The sequence below is a fragment of the Jaculus jaculus genome, chromosome 19 (genome assembly GCF_020740685.1).
Source record: "Jaculus jaculus isolate mJacJac1 chromosome 19, mJacJac1.mat.Y.cur, whole genome shotgun sequence".
NCBI classification, from domain to species: domain Eukaryota; kingdom Metazoa; phylum Chordata; class Mammalia; order Rodentia; family Dipodidae; genus Jaculus; species Jaculus jaculus.
The window spans coordinates 9,666,326-9,673,728 of NC_059120.1; the positions used below are offsets into that span (position 1 = coordinate 9,666,326).

The 7,403-nt window shown below is 37.6% G+C and overlaps 1 pseudogene; it reads right to left on the reverse strand.

Annotated features, from left to right (window-relative positions):
- Positions 1 to 6,422: 6,422 nt before the first annotated feature.
- Positions 6,423 to 6,678, reverse strand: LOC101612544 (annotated as a pseudogene).
- Positions 6,679 to 7,403: the final 725 nt, after the last annotated feature.

The following is a 7,403-nucleotide window of genomic DNA, read 5'->3' on the forward strand; positions in this document are numbered from 1 at the left end:
CATGGATATATATCTTTTAGGGAAACTGATAAAGAGAAAGGTGATGAAGTGATAGACAGTAAATGTTTTGGCATCTTCTGGGGAGTAATTGCTTTATTAACTATAGCATACTATACAGTGTAAGTTTTATTGATTTTTTTCCCCCTTAGGATATTGATAAATAGAAAAACATACATCCCACATACCTAAAAAAGTAAGTTGATACCACCTAGGAAACTTTTTATGATGTGACTCTGTAATTTGGGAAATATTATAGAGCATTAGAAACTATAGGATTAGAATTGTGTAGTGATCACAGCATGCAATTCCTGACATTTTGCATAAGTTTCTATATTGAAAGATACTCTAAGCACATGATTCTAACATAATAGAAAATATAGCTCATGTTGGTTTTAGCCTTTTTGTTTCTAAAAATGCAGCCATGATCTAATCCATGTGTGGAAAGGAGTACAGCTCCCTGCATTGTTTCAATCAACTCGTCCATAAATATATTCCACCTAATGGCACATGTTAAGCATTTTTTTAAATTTATTTATTTGAGAGCGACAGACACAGAGAGAAAGACAGATAGAGGGACAGAGAGAGAATGGGCGCGCCAGGGCTTCCAGCCTCTGCAAACGAACTCCAGACGCATGCGCCCCCTTGTGCATCTGGCTAATGTGGGACCTGGGGAACCGAGCCTCGAACCAGGGTCCTTAGGCTTCACAGGCAAGCGCTTAACCGCTAAGTCATCTCTCCAGCCCATGTTAAGCATTTTTATAAAATGCCAACTTTTAAATATCATGGTGATCTATCCTTTTATTTTCTTTTTAATTTTTTGATATTTTGTTTTTATTTGTTTATTTATTTGACACAGAAAGAGGGAGAAAGAGAGAGAGAGAAAGAAAGAAAATGGGCATTCCAGGGCCTCCAACCACTGCAGACAAACTCTAGACACATGCGCCCACTTCTGCATCTAGCTAACGTGGATCCTGGAAAATTGAACCTGGGTCCTTTGGCTTTGCAGGCAAATGCCTTAACTGCTAAGCCATCCCTCCAGCCCATTTTTTGTTTTAAATTTTCTTCTTATATCCTTAGATGACAAAGTAGGAAATTAGCCATGTTATTAAATGTAGTCATTTACCATAACTTAAAGAATCTTACATCTTAGGACTAGAAATTTATCACTAATGCATAAATGATAAGATTCTAATAGATTTCTAATATATTCCACAGTAAGATAAACAACAAAAACATTTTATGTGAATATCTAAGTAGCTATCTTGTGTTTATGCTAAAAGGTCTATCACCAGCAGTGATAGTGAGTGAACAAAGGTATTGAAGTACATGTGTAAAATGTCAATTTTTTATATGAAATTTATCAGAGAAACAGTTTCAATAATTTTCAATGGCAAATAACCTCACTCTCAATTTAGTTTTAAACAGAGAAGCAAAATACTTGATATTATTTTCAGGCATTCTGTATAGTATGATCATTTTATAGCATCATACAGATTTCCATAGAGGTCTTAAATTAGGTCATGGTATATATTTTCTTATTCATTAACAATTTATCAATGTAAATAAAGAAAACTTACTACAAAAATTTTCTTACCTAACAATCTTTGAACTGCAAATTGTTTCAAATGCAACTGTGGAGTTTTTCAGTTCTTGGCTATTAAAGGATTAACTCCCAGACACTATCCATATATGTACATCTTATCCATGAAATCATAAAAAAAAAAATTCTTGGTATTCAAATATTGATTTGCTAGTATGTTAGGTCTAAGTTATTATTAGTCCTATAGGAAGCCAACAGTATTAGTGAATTCTTATTAAAGCACAAATTTATGGGGAAATCCTTGGAAGGATTATGAATATGATAACATTTCATGACATTTAGTTACAGTATCATATGCTCTATGAGTAAGTAAACAGAACTTCACTGAAATACAAGTGCGTGACTTCCGATGTGGATGCCAGACCAAATCATTGTGCCACCAAAGTTCTTCCGATGTGGATGCCAGACCAAATCATTGTGCCACCAAAGTTCTTCCGATGTGGATGCCAGACCAAATCATTGGGCCACCAAAGTTCTTTCGATGTGGATGCCAGACCAAATCATTGTGCCACCAAAGTTCTTTCGATGTGGATGCCAGACCAAATCATTGTGCCACCAAAGTTCTTCCGATGTGGATGCCAGACCAAACCATTGTACCACCAAAGTTCTTCCGATGTGGATGCCAGACCAAACCATTGTGCCACCAAAGTTCTTCCGATGTGGATGCCAGACCAAACCATTGTGCCACCAAAGTTCTTTCGATGTGGATGCCAGACCAAATCATTGTGCCACCAAAGTTCTTCCGATGTGGATGCCAGACCAAATCATTGTGCCACCAAAGTTCTTCCGATGTGGATGCCAGACCAAATCATTGTGCCACCAAAGTTCTTCCAGTGTGCTCGCCCCCTCCTCCCTTCTATCCATCATGACTAGGCAACAGTTGCTGCACAAGAATATGCAAAGGTGCTGTTTGCAATAACCAGAGCATATCTTTTGGTTTCCAACAACGTTTCTGACTCACCAAGAGTCAGAACACTCTGCTCTGAGTGAGACAAATGGGAAATTGTGAAGACAGATCTCCCTCATACCTGTTTTCCAGTGAGAAAACATGGAAAACAACAACAACAACGAAAAGCAGTATTTCAGAATTCTTGAATTTAGCCTGAAACATACAACAATTTTGGGAGCATTTAGTCAAAAGAAACAAGTATAACATTGATTAAAGTAGTGCATTTTGTGGCATGTTAATTTGCCTTTTTTTTTCTTCTTTCCTCCTCGGGACCTCAGTGCTTTTGAAAACCAGTCGCTCATCACCACTGTGGTAATGAGAAACCCAGCAGCCAATGGGGGCCTTTAGACAGATTCTGAGCTCCCCGAAAGCACAGTGCTTAAGGACAAGTCATTTTTTGAGATCTCTGGAAATTTCATCTCAGAACTTACCTTTATTTGACCTGACTCAAGCTTTCCCAGTGCACTCTGCCTTTTCCCGGGCGGCGATTGTCAAAAACTATCAGTAGAAATTGCTTAATATTACACATGCCTAGGGCAATGATAGTTGAATACAACAAGAAACTGAATATAACCTTTAAAATAAGGCTGTGAATGAATGAACCTCTGCATGCGTGGGGCTGAGGGCGTGAAAAGCTCTTGCTTATTCTTTGGAAGGCCAGTGTTTCTCATCTGACTGCACACGAATAAGAAATCTCTGAGCTACGTGGTTCTCACTTGAGGGCTGACCCTGGGCCTTTGTAAGACAGATAATGAAGGGTAAGAAGACCTGTACTCTGCCTTCTTGGAACATGGAGGGCATTTTTTTCCCAACACAGCAGGAGCCTCTTCACAATTGCAGGTGTTTAAAAAGAACTATCTTCATTGTCCAACTGCTAAAATGACCAGACAGATTTCCTGGGTCACATATGACAAAAACACTAACTTTATCAAATTATTTCAGAAGAGACAGTAAAGAAAGAATAGAAACAGCACCCACAATTCTTAAACCAAAAGATTGATCTCAGTTTCAGGTAGGCCACACTATTACTTGTGTAGTTTCCATAAAGAAATATTACAAGGCATACAAATAAGTTTTGTTCACAATAAGCAACAGAGCAATCAACAGAACCATCCCTGGGGTAGCCTGGCATTTCAAACATGGGACAAATATTCTAAGAATATTAATTAAAAATATATTCAAAAACCTCAAGGAAACTATGTCAGAAGAATTAAGAATGTGAAACAGGGCTAGAGAGATGGCTTAGTGGATAAGTTGTTTGCCTGTGAAGCCTAAGGACCTAGATTCAATTCCCTAGTACCCACGTAAGCCAGATGCACAAAGTGGCACATGAATCTGGAGTTCATTTGTAGTGGCTAGAGGTCTTGGCACACCCATTCTCTCCCCCTCTACCTCACTTTCTCTCCCTTTCCATATTTCCCTTTTTATCTCTACCAGAAAAATAAATTTAATTAAAATTTTAAAAAAGAATGTAAAATGATATCTCATCACATGGAGCATATTAGCAAAGTAATGAAATTTTAAAGAAGTGCAAGTTGTTGAGTTGGTAAGAGTGATTAAAATGTTAGCAAGGTTCAGAGCAGCCCTGAGTTGGTAGGAGCAAATAGCCACCAACTAGAAGACAATTCAATGAAGAAATCCCAGGTAACGGAAGTAAATAAAAGAAATGTAGAATTGAGAAGAGACTCAGGAAGCCTAACAAAAGAGTACCTAGTAACCTAGTGTGAGCTTGAGTTCTTTCTGTTGAATATGCGGAGTGTCATGCAGACACATGAATGCTCATGCATGGTACTCAGAATTACTTATTAGTGTCAAGCCTGCAGCCTGAATCCAGGCTGTTAGCTAAAACTGAAGGTTTTTTTTTGTTGTTGTTGTTGTTTTTTGTTTTTTTTTTTTGTACTTCAACACAGAGGTAAAAATATTGAGAAAGTAGAATTCCTCAAACAAGCCCAAAGTGGTGCATCCGCTGTATCAGAGCACGGGGAAGGCTGGGGCAGGAGAACTGGGGCTAGGGAGTGAGTTCAGGTCAGCACCGACTAGAGGCCCCAAGTCCTGAAATAATAGTAATAATAATCTTCATACAAAAAGAAAACTTTGTCGAGCTGAAACACCACCTAGCGAGTAAGCGCACAAACTAAGCCTCCTTGAACACAAGTCCTAAATCTTGCTCTGCTCGTACTAAATGATCTCTGCCCTAAAATTACTACAGAAAATGTTTCTACCTTCCTGATTTTTCTTTTTCTGAGCTTGAATATAACACGACTGTAACTTTCATAATAACAATATGCATCTGCAGTGGCTTAGTTGCAATTGCAGCACGCATCTACATTTGCGTCAGTGATTATCTGAGTATATGTGCCCCACTAGGCTCAGGCATTTCCGTACAGCTTGTCCTTTTTCAGCTGCCTGTCTCTGTGGGCAGATCCTGGTGTGTCCATCCCTAAAGTGTTACTGGTGTGCAGATCTGAATTCTAGGTCCAAGGTGTGCAGGGGGGTTTGACCTCTCTCTGGGTCCACGCAGCTCTCCACTCGCTTGTTCACCTGTGCTTGCTTGCGGTGCTGGTGGCTCGCTGGTGTCGCTCTGGGTCAGGGAAAGGGGGCCAGCCTCTGCCACCATCGTGGAACCTCCTTGGATCTATAAGCTTAAAATAAATTCTTTCTTCCCAAAACTGTGTCTGTTTTGAGGTTCATCCCAGGTGCGCTGACTACCACAGCGTCTAACAGTTGTCAGTGGTCACATATTATGATACCTCTGTTTCAAAGTGAGCCATTTGCGTTCATCATTCTGGGCCAAATCACTCTTGACCTGGCTCCTCTTGGAGAAGAACTCCACGTGTGTTCAAGAGCTGCGACCTTCACTTTACCCCATGCTGACCTTCATACACACACTTGAACCAGTCAGAGGAAGCACATGAAAACAGTGTTTCCTTCACCAATGCAAAGGAATGATTTCTCCATTTTCCTACTTCTCATTTTTTTAATTTGTATACACCAACAGAGTGCGGGGAAAGAAGTAAATAATCTTGGAACAGATATTCATGTTAGGGATTATGATATATTTGTTTAAAAACAGCATAATTAGTATACTACAAATCCTCTTTAGCAATAGTAGCATTGAAAATATAAAAATGCATATTTTATTTTATTACCTACCAATGCCTGAATTGAAATGATTGACATCAAATTATATAGTGTTACATATTATTAGTGTATTGTTGTTAAACTTTGAATGTATTCGCAAAGTTTTGCTGTTACAAACCCTGCTGGGAAAGCATATGCATGCATCAATTTCAACACATTTGTTTCATTATTCCATTAGTATAAATGCCTAAAAGACTAATTACTAGTTCAAAAGACTTGTACAATTTCACTTCAATGATTCATATTGCAAAATTAGTTTATAGAATAGTGAATGAATTTACTCATTCCCTAGCAGGGCATGTTGTGAACCTTTTTAACTGAGGGGCATGCTTAACATATTTATGTATTATAAACATTTTAACTATATTTTGGGGGTTTATCCTAGTAAAGTCTAAATAAATTATTTTCTTTCATATATTTTATTTCTTTTTCATAGGTAATAAAGAGTGTCAAATAAAATCAGTAATGTGCAATACCATTAATTTCATTCTGCTATCAAGAATACCAGTGTACTATTTCAAATCTATGAATTCTAATCATTATTGGTTTATGATATGTTTATTAATGAAAGTCAATGTGCCAAAGTGTTGCATTTTCTTTTTCTTTTTAAGGTTTCAAAGGTATTTTATTTTTTTTTCAGCAAGTCATAATTATTTTCCTCAATACATGGTGCTTTTACTTGGCACCAATCATGGGTAGATTTTGAAACAATTCGCTATTACACCAGCTGCCATGATTATTGATCTCTCCATTCCTTTGGGGTGACTCTGCCAACAGGTGACAAGTTCCATTCTATTCCAACTTGTGTTGCTGTATTTGTCCATACAGTAATACAGAAAATGGATCTGCTTGCTAATATAGCATTACCATATTTGTCATGGAAATCAGATGCCCTTTTCTGATGGACCTGTCTTGCTATTGTTTGCTAAATGCTTCGAACTTGGAGACGACTTAGTGTGTTTCTGGCCAAAGGAAGCATCGTGAGGCTGAAGACTGAACAGGGTCAACTACAGCGGCTACTTGGTTGCAAATTCGCCCTGATACCCTTGCCAAGTGTTGCATTTTCTTTACTCAAAAATATCTGGCCAGGCATGGTGGTGCACGCCTTTAATCCCAACACTTGGGAGGCAGAGATAGGAGGATCACGGTAAGTTCGAGGCCAGCCTGAGATTACATAGTGAATTCCAGGTCAGCCTGAGCTACAGTGAGACCCTACCTGGAAAAAAAAGAAAAAGAAAAAGAAAAGAATATCTAGACTTCTTTTTAAAAGTTGTTTGACTTTTATTTTCCTTTTTTGCTTAATTTTTTCTCAGGTATTATTCATTTGAGGCCCTAATGAAGAAAATATTTGATATGCTCACTTTTCTTCTTATAAATATACATATTTACTGAAAAAGAAATAAGCTTTCTCCCAGCCCCTTCAGTTTATTATGTAATGAAACATTCATACTCAGCCATTACATCTTTGAGATGTTATTTGCAATGTTTTAAGCTAAACTATACTACAGAAAGTAAGAGAAGATTACAAAATACTTTACCTGTTGTTAGGATGATATTATTTCTATCAATGTCAGGCTTTTGACCTAAGAAACAAAAAAGCAGAAAATGCTTATATTGATAATTTATTCTATTGAATGTATGTCAGACATGTTGAATAATTAAATTACATCTTTAATTTTCTAATTATCTAACATATCCTGGAGGTTTCAAATA